Raw genomic sequence first — 13560 nt, forward strand, 5'->3', positions numbered from 1 at the left:
GCGAGTTGTGCAGAGGAGAGTGGACGTAACACGTTGTGTGTGCTTTTCTGCGGCTTGCACATGTGGCTTGGAATGTGCTGCCGTCTATGTGATGTTATCAACCTGCATTCGTGTAATAGCGATGCAGTTAGCAGTTTATGCGAACAATTTTCGCGATTAGTGACACTTCTTGTCGCCATATTACTCCGCGTAATATCATGCCACGTCCTTCATGTCGTTTTGAATTTGTGCCCGCAAAGTTCAGATCGATGTTGACGCACGAGAGGCTGCGGATGATGAGTGTTTATATTTCGCCAGCGCGTCCACTCACCACAGCTTTACGCCTACATTCAAAACATGCCAACTAAAATAATAATAATAATAATAATAATAACAACAAAAAAGAAGTGCAGGCAAAAAGAAAATTAAAAAGAAAGGTGCCATCAGCACTCGGTGTTCCCAGGTGGTCTCCCTCCCAAGTACTGACCGAGCCCAATGCTGCTTAGCTTCGGGGATCGGACGAGAACCGGCGTATTCAGCATGGTATGGCCGATGGCGAGAAACGAAGGTTTCCGATGCTGCCTGTATCTAAAAGGGAGCATCGGCTCTCTACAGCTACAATGAATAGTCTTTACGGGTTACGGAAACGTCTCATTACGTGGTTTCAATTTGTTGATCTGCGCTAGAAAAGAGAAAATTGCGTGTGCGAGTTGTGCAGAGGAGAGTGGACGTAACACGTTGTGTGTGCTTTTCTGCGGCTTGCACATGTGGCTTGGAATGTGCTGCCGTCTATGTGATGTAATCAACCTGCATGCGTGTAATAGCGATGCAGTTAGCAGTTTATGCGAACAATTTTCGCGATTAGTGACACTTCTTGTCGCCATATTACTCCGCGTAATATCATGCCACGTCCTTCATGTCGTTTTGAATTTGTGCCCGCGAAGCTCAGATCGATGTTGACGCACGAGAGGCTGCGGATGATGAGTGTTTATATTTCGCCAGCGCGTCCACTCACCACAGCTTTACGCCTACATTCAAAACATGCCAACTAAAATAATAATAATAATAATAATAATAATAACAAAAAAGAAGTGCAGGCAAAAAAAAAATTAAAAAGAAAGGTGCCATCAGCACTCGGTGTTCCCAGGTGGTCTCCCTCCCAAGTACTGACCGAGCCCAATGCTGCTTAGCTTCGGGGATCGGACGAGAACCGGCGTATTCAGCATGGTATGGCCGATGGCGAGAAACGAAGGTTTCCGATGCTGCCTGTATCTAAAAGGGAGCATCGGCTCTCTACAGCTACAATGAATAGTCTTTACGGGTTGCGGAAACGTCTCATTACGTGGTTTCAATTTGTTGATCTGCGCTAGAAAAGAGAAAATTGCGTGTGCGTGTTGTGCAGAGGAGAGTGGACGTAACACGTTGTGTGTGCTTTTCTGCGGCTTGCACATGTGGCTTGGAATGTGCTGCCGTCTATGTGATGTTATCAACCTGCATGCGTGTAATAGCGATGCAGTTAGCAGTTTATGCGAACAATTTTCGCGATTAGTGACACTTCTTGTCGCCATATTACTCCGCGTAATATCATGCCACGTCCTTCATGTCGTTTTGAATTTGTGCCCGCGAAGCTCAGATCGATGTTGACGCACGAGAGGCTGCGGATGATGAGTGTTTATATTTCGCCAGCGCGTCCACTCACCACAGCTTTACGGCTACATTCAAAACATGCCAACTAAAATAATAATAATAATAATAATAACAACAAAAAAGAAGTGCAGGCAAAAAAAAAATTAAAAAGAAAGGTGCCATCAGCACTCGGTGTTCCCAGGTGGTCTCCCTCCCAAGTACTGACCGAGCCCAATGCTGCTTAGCTTCGGGGATCGGACGAGAACCGGCGTATTCAGCATGGTATGGCCGATGGCGAGAAACGAAGGTTTCCGATGCTGCCTGTATCTAAAAGGGAGCATCGGCTCTCTACAGCTACAATGAATAGTCTTTACGGGTTACGGAAACGTCTCATTACGTGGTTTCAATTTGTTGATCTGCGCTAGAAAAGAGAAAATTGCGTGTGCGAGTTGTGCAGAGGAGAGTGGACGTAACACGTTGTGTGTGCTTTTCTGCGGCTTGCACATGTGGCTTGGAATGTGCTGCCGTCTATGTGATGTTATCAACCTGCATGCGTGTAATAGCGATGCAGTTAGCAGTTTATGCGAACAATTTTCGCGATTAGTGACACTTCTTGTCGCCATATTACTCCGCGTAATATCATGCCACGTCCTTCATGTCGTTTTGAATTTGTGCCCGCGAAGCTCAGATCGATGTTGACGCACGAGAGGCTGCGGATGATGAGTGCTTATATTTCGCCAGCGCGTCCACTCACCACAGCTTTACGCCTACATTCAAAACATGCCAACTAAAATAATAATAATAATAATAATAACAACAAAAAAGAAGTGCAGGCAAAAAAAAAATTAAAAAGAAAGGTGCCATCAGCACTCGGTGTTCCCAGGTGGTCTCCCTCCCAAGTACTGACCGAGCCCAATGCTGCTTAGCTTCGGGGATCGGACGAGAACCGGCGTATTCAGCATGGTATGGCCGATGGCGAGAAACGAAGGTTTCCGATGCTGCCTGTATCTAAAAGGGAGCATCGGCTCTCTACAGCTACAATGAATAGTCTTTACGGGTTACGGAAACGTCTCATTACGTGGTTTCAATTTGTTGATCTGCGCTAGAAAAGAGAAAATTGCGTGTGCGAGTTGTGCAGAGGAGAGTGGACGTAACACGTTGTGTGTGCTTTTCTGCGGCTTGCACATGTGGCTTGGAATGTGCTGCCGTCTATGTGATGTTATCAACCTGCATGCGTGTAATAGCGATGCAGTTAGCAGTTTATGCGAACAATTTTCGCGATTAGTGACACTTCTTGTCGCCATATTACTCCGCGTAATATCATGCCACGTCCTTCATGTCGTTTTGAATTTGTGCCCGCGAAGCTCAGATCGATGTTGACGCACGCGAGGCTGCGGATGATGAGTGCTTATATTTCGCCAGCGCGTCCACTCACCACAGCTTTACGCCTACATTCAAAACATGCCAACTAAAATAATAATAATAATAATAATAACAACAAAAAAGAAGTGCAGGCAAAAAAAAAATTAAAAAGAAAGGTGCCATCAGCACTCGGTGTTCCCAGGTGGTCTCCCTCCCAAGTACTGACCGAGCCCAATGCTGCTTAGCTTCGGGGATCGGACGAGAACCGGCGTATTCAGCATGGTATGGCCGATGGCGAGAAACGAAGGTTTCCGATGCTGCCTGTATCTAAAAGGGCGCATCGGCTCTCTACAGCTACAATGAATAGTCTTTACGGGTTACGGAAACATCTCATTACGTGGTTTCAATTTGTTGATCTGCGCTAGAAAAGAGAAAATTGCGTGTGCGAGTTGTGCAGAGGAGAGTGGACGTAACACGTTGTGTGTGCTTTTCTGCGGCTTGCACATGTGGCTTGGAATGTGCTGCCGTCTATGTGATGTTATCAACCTGCATGCGTGTAATAGCGATGCAGTTAGCAGTTTATGCGAACAATTTTCGCGATTAGTGACACTTCTTGTCGCCATATTACTCCGCGTAATATCATGCCACGTCCTTCATGTCGTTTTGAATTTGTGCCCGCGAAGCTCAGATCGATGTTGACGCACGAGAGGCTGCGGATGATGAGTGCTTATATTTCGCCAGCGCGTCCACTCACCACAGCTTTACGCCTACATTCAAAACATGCCAACTAAAATAATAATAATAATAATAATAACAACAAAAAAGAAGTGCAGGCAAAAAAAAAATTAAAGAGAAAGGTGCCATCAGCACTCGGTGTTCCCAGGTGGTCTCCCTCCCAAGTACTGACCGAGCCCAATGCTGCTTAGCTTCGGGGATCGGACGAGAACCGGCGTATTCAGCATGGTATGGCCGATGGCGAGAAACGAAGGTTTCCGATGCTGCCTGTATCTAAAAGGGAGCATCGGCTCTCTACAGCTACAATGAATAGTCTTTACGGGTTACGGAAACGTCTCATTACGTGGTTTCAATTTGTTGATCTGCGCTAGAAAAGAGAAAATTGCGTGTGCGAGTTGTGCAGAGGAGAGTGGACGTAACACGTTGTGTGTGCTTTTCTGCGGCTTGCACATGTGGCTTGGAATGTGCTGCCGTCTATGTGATGTTATCAACCTGCATGCGTGTAATAGCGATGCAGTTAGCAGTTTATGCGAACAATTATCGCGATTAGTGACACTTCTTGTCGCCATATTACTCCGCGTAATATCATGCCACGTCCTTCATGTCGTTTTGAATTTGTGCCCGCGAAGCTCAGATCGATGTTGACGCACGAGAGGCTGCGGATAATGAGTGCTTATATTTCGCCAGCGCGTCCACTCACCACAGCTTTACGCCTACATTCAAAACATGCCAACTAAAATAATAATAATAATAATAATAATAATAACAACAAAAAAGAAGTGCAGGCAAAAAAAAAATTAAAAAGAAAGGTGCCATCAGCACTCGGTGTTCCCAGGTGGTCTCCCTCCCAAGTACTGACCGAGCCCAATGCTGCTTAGCTTCGGGGATCGGACGAGAACCGGCGTATTCAGCATGGTATGGCCGATGGCGGGAAACGAAGGTTTCCGATGCTGCCTGTATCTAAAAGGGAGCATCGGCTCTCTACAGCTACAATGAATAGTCTTTACGGGTTACGGAAACGTCTCATTACGTGGTTTCAATTTGTTGATCTGCGCTAGAAAAGAGAAAATTGCGTGTGCGAGTTGTGCAGAGGAGAGTGGACGTAACACGTTGTGTGTGCTTTTCTGCGGCTTGCACATGTGGCTTGGAATGTGCTGCCGTCTATGTGATGTTATCAACCTGCATGCGTGTAATAGCCATGCAGTTAGCAGTTTATGCGAACAATTTTCGCGATTAGTGACACTTCTTGTCGCCATATTACTCCGCGTAATATCATGCCACGTCCTTCATGTCGTTTTGAATTTGTGCCCGCGAAGCTCAGATCGATGTTGACGCACGAGAGGCTGCGGATGATGAGTGCTTATATTTCGCCAGCGCGTCCACTCACCACAGCTTTACGCCTACATTCAAAACATGCCAACTAAAATAATAATAATAATAATAATAACAACAAAAAAGAAGTGCAGGCAAAAAAAAAAATTAAAAAGAAAGGTGCCATCAGCACTCGGTGTTCCCAGGTGGTCTCCCTCCCAAGTACTGACCGAGCCCAATGCTGCTTAGCTTCGGGGATCGGACGAGAACCGGCGTATTCAGCATGGTATGGCCGATGGCGAGAAACGAAGGTTTCCGATGCTGCCTGTATCTAAAAGGGAGCATCGGCTCTCTACAGCTACAATGATAAGTCTTTACGGGTTACGGAAACGTCTCATTACGTGGTTTCAATTTGTTGATCTGCGCTAGAAAAGAGAAAATTGCGTGTGCGAGTTGTGCAGAGGAGAGTGGACGTAACACGTTGTGTGTGCTTTTCTGCGGCTTGCACATGTGGCTTGGAATGTGCTGCCGTCTATGTGATGTTATCAACCTGCATGCGTGTAATAGCGATGCAGTTAGCAGTTTATGCGAACAATTTTCGCGATTAGTGACACTTCTTGTCGCCATATTACTCCGCGTAATATCATGCCACGTCCTTCATGTCGTTTTGAATTTGTGCCCGCGAAGCTCAGATCGATGTTGACGCACGCGAGGCTGCGGATGATGAGTGCTTATATTTCGCCAGCGCGTCCACTCACCACAGCTTTACGCCTACATTCAAAACATGCCAACTAAAATAATAATAATAATAATAATAACAACAAAAAAGAAGTGCAGGCAAAAAAAAAATTAAAAAGAAAGGTGCCATCAGCACTCGGTGTTCCCAGGTGGTCTCCCTCCCAAGTACTGACCGAGCCCAATGCTGCTTAGCTTCGGGGATCGGACGAGAACCGGCGTATTCAGCATGGTATGGCCGATGGCGAGAAACGAAGGTTTCCGATGCTGCCTGTATCTAAAAGGGAGCATCGGCTCTCTACAGCTACAATGAATAGTCTTTACGGGTTACGGAAACGTCTCATTACGTGGTTTCAATTTGTTGATCTGCGCTAGAAAAGAGAAAATTGCGTGTGCGAGTTGTGCAGAGGAGAGTGGACGTAACACGTTGTGTGTGCTTTTCTGCGGCTTGCACATGTGGCTTGGAATGTGCTGCCGTCTATGTGATGTCATCAACCTGCATGCGTGTAATAGCGATGCAGTTAGCAGTTTATGCGAACAATTTTCGCGATTAGTGACACTTCTTGTCGCCATATTACTCCGCGTAATATCATGCCACGTCCTTCATGTCGTTTTGAATTTGTGCCCGCGAAGCTCAGATCGATGTTGACGCACGAGAGGCTGCGGATGATGAGTGTTTATATTTCGCCAGCGCGTCCACTCACCACAGCTTTACGCCTACATTCAAAACATGCCAACTAAAATAATAATAATAATAATAATAACAACAAAAAAGAAGTGCAGGCAAAAAAAAAATTAAAAAGAAAGGTGCCATCAGCACTCGGTGTTCCCAGGTGGTCTCCCTCCCAAGTACTGACCGAGCCCAATGCTGCTTAGCTTCGGGGATCGGACGAGAACCGGCGTATTCAGCATGGTATGGCCGATGGCGAGAAACGAAGGTTTCCGATGCTGCCTGTATCTAAAAGGGAGCATCGGCTCTCTACAGCTACAATGAATAGTCTTTACGGGTTACGGAAACGTCTCATTACGTGGTTTCAATTTGTTGATCTGCGCTAGAAAAGAGAAAATTGCGTGTGCGAGTTGTGCAGAGGAGAGTGGACGTAACACGTTGTGTGTGCTTTTCTGCGGCTTGCACATGTGGCTTGGAATGTGCTGCCGTCTATGTGATGTTATCAACCTGCATGCGTGTAATAGCGATGCAGTTAGCAGTTTATGCGAACAATTTTCGCGATTAGTGACACTTCTTGTCGCCATATTACTCCGCGTAATATCATGCCACGTCCTTCATGTCGTTTTGAATTTGTGCCCGCGAAGCTCAGATCGATGTTGACGCACGAGAGGCTGCGGATGATGAGTGTTTATATTTCGCCAGCGCGTCCACTCACCACAGCTTTACGCCTACATTCAAAACATGCCAACTAAAATAATAATAATAATAATAACAACAAAAAAGAAGTGCAGGCAAAAAAAAAATTAAAAAGAAAGGTGCCATCAGCACTCGGTGTTCCCAGGTGGTCTCCCTCCCAAGTACTGACCGAGCCCAATGCTGCTTAGCTTCGGGGATCGGACGAGAACCGGCGTATTCAGCATGGTATGGCCGATGGCGAGAAACGAAGGTTTCCGATGCTGCCTGTATCTAAAAGGGAGCATCGGCTCTCTACAGCTACAATGAATAGTCTTTACGGGTTACGGAAACGTCTCATTACGTGGTTTCAATTTGTTGATCTGCGCTAGAAAAGAGAAAATTGCGTGTGCGAGTTGTGCAGAGGAGAGTGGACGTAACACGTTGTGTGTGCTTTTCTGCGGCTTGCACATGTGGCTTGGAATGTGCGGCCGCCTATGTGATGTTATCAACCTGCATGCGTGTAATAGCGATGCAGTTAGCAGTTTATGCGAACAATTTTCGCGATTAGTGACACTTCTTGTCGCCATATTACTCCGCGTAATATCATGCCACGTCCTTCATGTCGTTTTGAATTTGTGCCCGCGAAGCTCAGATCGATGTTGACGCACGCGAGGCTGCGGATGATGAGTGTTTATATTTCGCCAGCGCGTCCACTCACCACAGCTTTACGCCTACATTCAAAACATGCCAACTAAAATAATAATAATAATAATAATAACAACAAAAAAGAAGTGCAGGCAAAAAAAAAATTAAAAAGAAAGGTGCCATCAGCACTCGGTGTTCCCAGGTGGTCTCCCTCCCAAGTACTGACCGAGCCCAATGCTGCTTAGCTTCGGGGATCGGACGAGAACCGGCGTATTCAGCATGGTATGGCCGATGGCGAGAAACGAAGGTTTCCGATGCTGCCTGTATCTAAAAGGGAGCATCGGCTCTCTACAGCTACAATGAATAGTCTTTACGGGTTACGGAAACGTCTCATTACGTGGTTTCAATTTGTTGATCTGCGCTAGAAAAGAGAAAATTGCGTGTGCGAGTTGTGCAGAGGAGAGTGGACGTAACACGTTGTGTGTGCTTTTCTGCGGCTTGCACATGTGGCTTGGAATGTGCTGCCGTCTATGTGATGTTATCAACCTGCATGCGTGTAATAGCGATGCAGTTAGCAGTTTATGCGAACAATTTTCGCGATTAGTGACACTTCTTGTCGCCATATTACTCCGCGTAATATCATGCCACGTCCTTCATGTCGTTTTGAATTTGTGCCCGCGAAGCTCAGATCGATGTTGACGCACGAGAGGCTGCGGATGATGAGTGTTTATATTTCGCCAGCGCGTCCACTCACCACAGCTTTACGCCTACATTCAAAACATGCCAACTAAAATAATAATAATAATAATAATAATAACAACAAAAAAGAGGTGCAGGCAAAAAAAAAATTAAAAAGAAAGGTGCCATCAGCACTCGGTGTTCCCAGGTGGTCTCCCTCCCAAGTACTGACCGAGCCCAATGCTGCTTAGCTTCGGGGATCGGACGAGAACCGGCGTATTCAGCATGGTATGGCCGATGGCGAGAAACGAAGGTTTCCGATGCTGCCTGTATCTAAAAGGGAGCATCGGCTCTCTACAGCTACAATGAATAGTCTTTACGGGTTACGGAAACGTCTCATAACGTGGTTTCAATTTGTTGATCTGCGCTAGAAAAGAGAAAATTGCGTGTGCGAGTTGTGCAGAGGAGAGTGGACGTAACACGTTGTGTGTGCTTTTCTGCGGCTTGCACATGTGGCTTGGAATGTGCTGCCGTCTATGTGATGTTATCAACCTGCATGCGTGTAATAGCGATGCAGTTAGCAGTTTATGCGAATAATTTTCGCGATTAGTGACACTTCTTTTCGCCATATTACTCCGCGTAATATCATGCCACGTCCTTCATGTCGTTTTGAATTTGTGCCCGCGAAGCTCACATCGATGTTGACGCACGAGAGGCTGCGGATGATGAGTGTTTATATTTCGCCAGCGCGTCCACTCACCACAGCTTTACGCCTACATTCAAAACATGCCAACTAAAATAATAATAATAATAATAATAACAACAAAAAAGAAGTGCAGGCAAAAAAAAAATTAAAAAGAAAGGTGCCATCAGCACTCGGTGTTCCCAGGTGGTCTCCCTCCCAAGTACTGACCGAGCCCAATGCTGCTTAGCTTCGGGGATCGGACGAGAACCGGCGTATTCAGCATGGTATGGCCGATGGCGAGAAACGAAGGTTTCCGATGCTGCCTGTATCTAAAAGGGAGCATCGGCTCTCTACAGCTACAATGAATAGTCTTTACGGGTTACGGAAACGTCTCATAACGTGGTTTCAATTTGTTGATCTGCGCTAGAAAAGAGAAAATTGCGTGTGCGAGTTGTGCAGAGGAGAGTGGACGTAACACGTTGTGTGTGCTTTTCTGCGGCTTGCACATGTGGCTTGGAATGTGCTGCCGTCTATGTGATGTTATCAACCTGCATGCGTGTAATAGCGATGCAGTTAGCAGTTTATGCGAATAATTTTCGCGATTAGTGACACTTCTTTTCGCCATATTACTCCGCGTAATATCATGCCACGTCCTTCATGTCGTTTTGAATTTGTGCCCGCGAAGCTCACATCGATGTTGACGCACGAGAGGCTGCGGATGATGAGTGTTTATATTTCGCCAGCGCGTCCACTCACCACAGCTTTACGCCTACATTCAAAACATGCCAACTAAAATAATAATAATAATAATAACAACAAAAAAGAAGTGCAGGCAAAAAAAGAAAGGTGCCATCAGCACTCGGTGTTCCCAGGTGGTCTCCCTCCCAAGTACTGACCGAGCCCAATGCTGCTTAGCTTCGGGGATCGGACGAGAACCGGCGTATTCAGCATAGTATGGCCGATGGCGAGAAACGAAGGTTTCCGATGCTGCCTGTATCTAAAAGGGAGCATCGGCTCTCTACAGCTACAATGAATAGTCTTTACGGGTTACGGAAACGTCTCATAACGTGGTTTCAATTTGTTGATCTGCGCTAGAAAAGAGAAAATTGCGTGTGCGAGTTGTGCAGAGGAGAGTGGACGTAACACGTTGTGTGTGCTTTTCTGCGGCTTGCACATGTGGCTTGGAATGTGCTGCCGTCTATGTGATGTTATCAACCTGCATGCGTGTAATAGCGATGCAGTTAGCAGTTTATGCGAATAATTTTCGCGATTAGTGACACTTCTTTTCGCCATATTACTCCGCGTAATATCATGCCACGTCCTTCATGTCGTTTTGAATTTGTGCCCGCGAAGCTCACATCGATGTTGACGCACGAGAGGCTGCGGATGATGAGTGTTTATATTTCGCCAGCGCGTCCACTCACCACAGCTTTACGCCTACATTCAAAACATGCCAACTAAAATAATAATAATAATAATAATAACAACAAAAAAGAAGTGCAGGCAAAAAAAAAAATTAAAAAGAAAGGTGCCATCAGCACTCGGTGTTCCCAGGTGGTCTCCCTCCCAAGTACTGACCGAGCCCAATGCTGCTTAGCTTCGGGGATCGGACGAGAACCGGCGTATTCAGCATGGTATGGCCGATGGCGAGAAACGAAGGTTTCCGATGCTGCCTGTATCTAAAAGGGAGCATCGGCTCTCTACAGCTACAATGAATAGTCTTTACGGGTTACGGAAACGTCTCATAACGTGGTTTCAATTTGTTGATCTGCGCTAGAAAAGAGAAAATTGCGTGTGCGAGTTGTGCAGAGGAGAGTGGACGTAACACGTTGTGTGTGCTTTTCTGCGGCTTGCACATGTGGCTTGGAATGTGCTGCCGTCTATGTGATGTTATCAACCTGCATGCGTGTAATAGCGATGCAGTTAGCAGTTTATGCGAATAATTTTCGCGATTAGTGACACTTCTTTTCGCCATATTACTCCGCGTAATATCATGCCACGTCCTTCATGTCGTTTTGAATTTGTGCCCGCGAAGCTCACATCGATGTTGACGCACGAGAGGCTGCGGATGATGAGTGTTTATATTTCGCCAGCGCGTCCACTCACCACAGCTTTACGCCTACATTCAAAACATGCCAACTAAAATAATAATAATAATAATAACAACAAAAAAGAAGTGCAGGCAAAAAAAGAAAGGTGCCATCAGCACTCGGTGTTCCCAGGTGGTCTCCCTCCCAAGTACTGACCGAGCCCAATGCTGCTTAGCTTCGGGGATCGGACGAGAACCGGCGTATTCAGCATGGTATGGCCGATGGCGAGAAACGAAGGTTTCCGATGCTGCCTGTATCTAAAAGGGAGCATCGGCTCTCTACAGCTACAATGAATAGTCTTTACGGGTTACGGAAACGTCTCATTACGTGGTTTCAATTTGTTGATCTGCGCTAGAAAAGAGAAAATTGCGTGTGCGAGTTGTGCAGAGGAGAGTGGACGTAACACGTTGTGTGTGCTTTTCTGCGGCTTGCACATGTGGCTTGGAATGTGCTGCCGTCTATGTGATGTTATCAACCTGCATGCGTGTAATAGCGATGCAGTTAGCAGTTTATGCGAATAATTTTCGCGATTAGTGACACTTCTTTTCGCCATATTACTCCGTGTAATATCATGCCACGTCCTTCATGTCGTTTTGAATTTGTGCCCGCGAAGCTCACATCGATGTTGACGCACGAGATGCTGCGGATGATGAGTGTTTATATTTCGCCAGCGCGTCCACTCACCACAGCTTTACGCCTACATTCAAAACATGCCAACTAAAATAATAATAATAATAATAATAACAACAAAAAAGAAGTGCAGGCAAAAAAAAAATTAAAAAGAAAGGTGCCATCAGCACTCGGTGTTCCCAGGTGGTCTCCCTCCAAGTACTGCCCGAGCCCAATGCTGCTTAGCTTCGGGGATCGGACGAGAACCGGCGTATTCAGCATGGTATGGCCGATGGCGAGAAACGAAGGTTTCCGATGCTGCCTGTATCTAAAAGGGAGCATCGGCTCTCTACAGCTACAATGAATAGTCTTTACGGGTTACGGAAACGTCTCATAACGTGGTTTCAATTTGTTGATCTGCGCTAGAAAAGAGAAAATTGCGTGTGCGAGTTGTGCAGAGGAGAGTGGACGTAACACGTTGTGTGTGCTTTTCTGCGGCTTGCACATGTGGCTTGGAATGTGCTGCCGTCTATGTGATGTTATCAACCTGCATGCGTGTAGTAGCGATGCAGTTAGCAGTTTATGCGAATAATTTTCGCGATTAGTGACACTTCTTTTCGCCATATTACTCCGCGTAATATCATGCCACGTCCTTCATGTCGTTTTGAATTTGTGCCCGCGAAGCTCACATCGATGTTGACGCACGAGAGGCTGCGGATGATGAGTGTTTATATTTCGCCAGCGCGTCCACTCACCACAGCTTTACGCCTACATTCAAAACATGCCAACTAAAATAATAATAATAATAATAACAACAAAAAAGAAGTGCAGGCAAAAAAAAATTAAAAAGAAAGGTGCCATCAGCACTCGGTGTTCCCAGGTGGTCTCCCTCCCAAGTACTGACCGAGCCCAATGCTGCTTAGCTTCGGGGATCGGACGAGAACCGGCGTATTCAGCATGGTATGGCCGATGGCGAGAAACGAAGGTTTCCGATGCTGCCTGTATCTAAAAGGGAGCATCGGCTCTCTACAGCTACAATGAATAGTCTTTACGGGTTACGGAAACGTCTCATAACGTGGTTTCAATTTGTTGATCTGCGCTAGAAAAGAGAAAATTGCGTGTGCGAGTTGTGCAGAGGAGAGTGGACGTAACACGTTGTGTGTGCTTTTCTGCGGCTTGCACATGTGGCTTGGAATGTGCTGCCGTCTATGTGATGTTATCAACCTGCATGCGTGTAATAGCGATGCAGTTAGCAGTTTATGCGAATAATTTTCGCGATTAGTGACACTTCTTTTCGCCATATTACTCCGCGTAATATCATGCCACGTCCTTCATGTCGTTTTGAATTTGTGCCCGCGAAGCTCACATCGATGTTGACGCACGAGAGGCTGCGGATGATGAGTGTTTATATTTCGCCAGCGCGTCCACTCACCACAGCTTTACGCCTACATTCAAAACATGCCAACTAAAATAATAATAATAATAATAACAACAAAAAAGAAGTGCAGGCAAAAAAAGAAAGGTGCCATCAGCACTCGGTGTTCCCAGGTGGTCTCCCTCCCAAGTACTGACCGAGCCCAATGCTGCTTAGCTTCGGGGATTGGACGAGAACCGGCGTATTCAGCATGGTATGGCCGATGGCGAGAAACGAAGGTTTCCGATGCTGCCTGTATCTAAAAGGGAGCATCGGCTCTCTACAGCTACAATGAATAGTCTTTACGGGTTACGGAAACGTCTCATTACGTGGTTTCAATTTGTTG

At 46.2% G+C, this 13560-nt stretch overlaps 19 non-coding genes and 1 pseudogene across 19 annotated transcripts; all 20 read right to left on the reverse strand.

The window, feature by feature from the left end:
- Window positions 1-417: 417 nt before the first annotated feature.
- On the reverse strand, window positions 418-536 carry LOC142580925 (5S ribosomal RNA). The gene has a single exon (XR_012828062.1). It is a non-coding gene; the product is annotated as a 5S ribosomal RNA (ribosomal RNA).
- Window positions 537-1101: 565 nt separating this feature from the next.
- On the reverse strand, window positions 1102-1220 carry LOC142580926 (5S ribosomal RNA). The gene has a single exon (XR_012828063.1). It is a non-coding gene; the product is annotated as a 5S ribosomal RNA (ribosomal RNA).
- Window positions 1221-1782: 562 nt separating this feature from the next.
- LOC142580927 (5S ribosomal RNA) lies at window positions 1783-1901 on the reverse strand. The gene has a single exon (XR_012828064.1). It is a non-coding gene; the product is annotated as a 5S ribosomal RNA (ribosomal RNA).
- Window positions 1902-2463: 562 nt separating this feature from the next.
- LOC142580928 (5S ribosomal RNA) lies at window positions 2464-2582 on the reverse strand. Its single transcript, XR_012828065.1, has one exon. It is a non-coding gene; the product is annotated as a 5S ribosomal RNA (ribosomal RNA).
- Window positions 2583-3144: 562 nt separating this feature from the next.
- On the reverse strand, window positions 3145-3263 carry LOC142580929 (5S ribosomal RNA). Its single transcript, XR_012828066.1, has one exon. It is a non-coding gene; the product is annotated as a 5S ribosomal RNA (ribosomal RNA).
- A 562-nt stretch (window positions 3264-3825) lies between these two features.
- LOC142580930 (5S ribosomal RNA) lies at window positions 3826-3944 on the reverse strand. Its single transcript, XR_012828067.1, has one exon. It is a non-coding gene; the product is annotated as a 5S ribosomal RNA (ribosomal RNA).
- A 568-nt stretch (window positions 3945-4512) lies between these two features.
- LOC142580932 (5S ribosomal RNA) lies at window positions 4513-4631 on the reverse strand. Its single transcript, XR_012828069.1, has one exon. It is a non-coding gene; the product is annotated as a 5S ribosomal RNA (ribosomal RNA).
- A 563-nt stretch (window positions 4632-5194) lies between these two features.
- LOC142580933 (5S ribosomal RNA) lies at window positions 5195-5313 on the reverse strand. Its single transcript, XR_012828070.1, has one exon. It is a non-coding gene; the product is annotated as a 5S ribosomal RNA (ribosomal RNA).
- A 562-nt stretch (window positions 5314-5875) lies between these two features.
- Window positions 5876-5994, reverse strand: LOC142580934 (5S ribosomal RNA). The gene has a single exon (XR_012828071.1). It is a non-coding gene; the product is annotated as a 5S ribosomal RNA (ribosomal RNA).
- Window positions 5995-6556: 562 nt separating this feature from the next.
- On the reverse strand, window positions 6557-6675 carry LOC142580935 (5S ribosomal RNA). Its single transcript, XR_012828072.1, has one exon. It is a non-coding gene; the product is annotated as a 5S ribosomal RNA (ribosomal RNA).
- Window positions 6676-7234: 559 nt separating this feature from the next.
- LOC142580936 (5S ribosomal RNA) lies at window positions 7235-7353 on the reverse strand. The gene has a single exon (XR_012828073.1). It is a non-coding gene; the product is annotated as a 5S ribosomal RNA (ribosomal RNA).
- A 562-nt stretch (window positions 7354-7915) lies between these two features.
- LOC142580937 (5S ribosomal RNA) lies at window positions 7916-8034 on the reverse strand. The gene has a single exon (XR_012828074.1). It is a non-coding gene; the product is annotated as a 5S ribosomal RNA (ribosomal RNA).
- Window positions 8035-8599: 565 nt separating this feature from the next.
- On the reverse strand, window positions 8600-8718 carry LOC142580938 (5S ribosomal RNA). Its single transcript, XR_012828075.1, has one exon. It is a non-coding gene; the product is annotated as a 5S ribosomal RNA (ribosomal RNA).
- A 562-nt stretch (window positions 8719-9280) lies between these two features.
- Window positions 9281-9399, reverse strand: LOC142580940 (5S ribosomal RNA). The gene has a single exon (XR_012828076.1). It is a non-coding gene; the product is annotated as a 5S ribosomal RNA (ribosomal RNA).
- A 549-nt stretch (window positions 9400-9948) lies between these two features.
- On the reverse strand, window positions 9949-10067 carry LOC142580289 (5S ribosomal RNA). The gene has a single exon (XR_012827715.1). It is a non-coding gene; the product is annotated as a 5S ribosomal RNA (ribosomal RNA).
- A 563-nt stretch (window positions 10068-10630) lies between these two features.
- On the reverse strand, window positions 10631-10749 carry LOC142580941 (5S ribosomal RNA). Its single transcript, XR_012828077.1, has one exon. It is a non-coding gene; the product is annotated as a 5S ribosomal RNA (ribosomal RNA).
- A 549-nt stretch (window positions 10750-11298) lies between these two features.
- Window positions 11299-11417, reverse strand: LOC142580942 (5S ribosomal RNA). Its single transcript, XR_012828078.1, has one exon. It is a non-coding gene; the product is annotated as a 5S ribosomal RNA (ribosomal RNA).
- Window positions 11418-11979: 562 nt separating this feature from the next.
- Window positions 11980-12097, reverse strand: LOC142580771 (5S ribosomal RNA). The gene has a single exon (XR_012827912.1). It is a non-coding gene; the product is annotated as a 5S ribosomal RNA (ribosomal RNA).
- Window positions 12098-12655: 558 nt separating this feature from the next.
- LOC142580944 (5S ribosomal RNA) lies at window positions 12656-12774 on the reverse strand. The gene has a single exon (XR_012828080.1). It is a non-coding gene; the product is annotated as a 5S ribosomal RNA (ribosomal RNA).
- A 549-nt stretch (window positions 12775-13323) lies between these two features.
- LOC142580391 (5S ribosomal RNA) lies at window positions 13324-13442 on the reverse strand (annotated as a pseudogene).
- Window positions 13443-13560: the final 118 nt, after the last annotated feature.

Source organism: Dermacentor variabilis, chromosome 4 (genome assembly GCF_050947875.1).
Source record: "Dermacentor variabilis isolate Ectoservices chromosome 4, ASM5094787v1, whole genome shotgun sequence".
Classification (NCBI taxonomy): Eukaryota; Metazoa; Arthropoda; class Arachnida; order Ixodida; family Ixodidae; genus Dermacentor; species Dermacentor variabilis.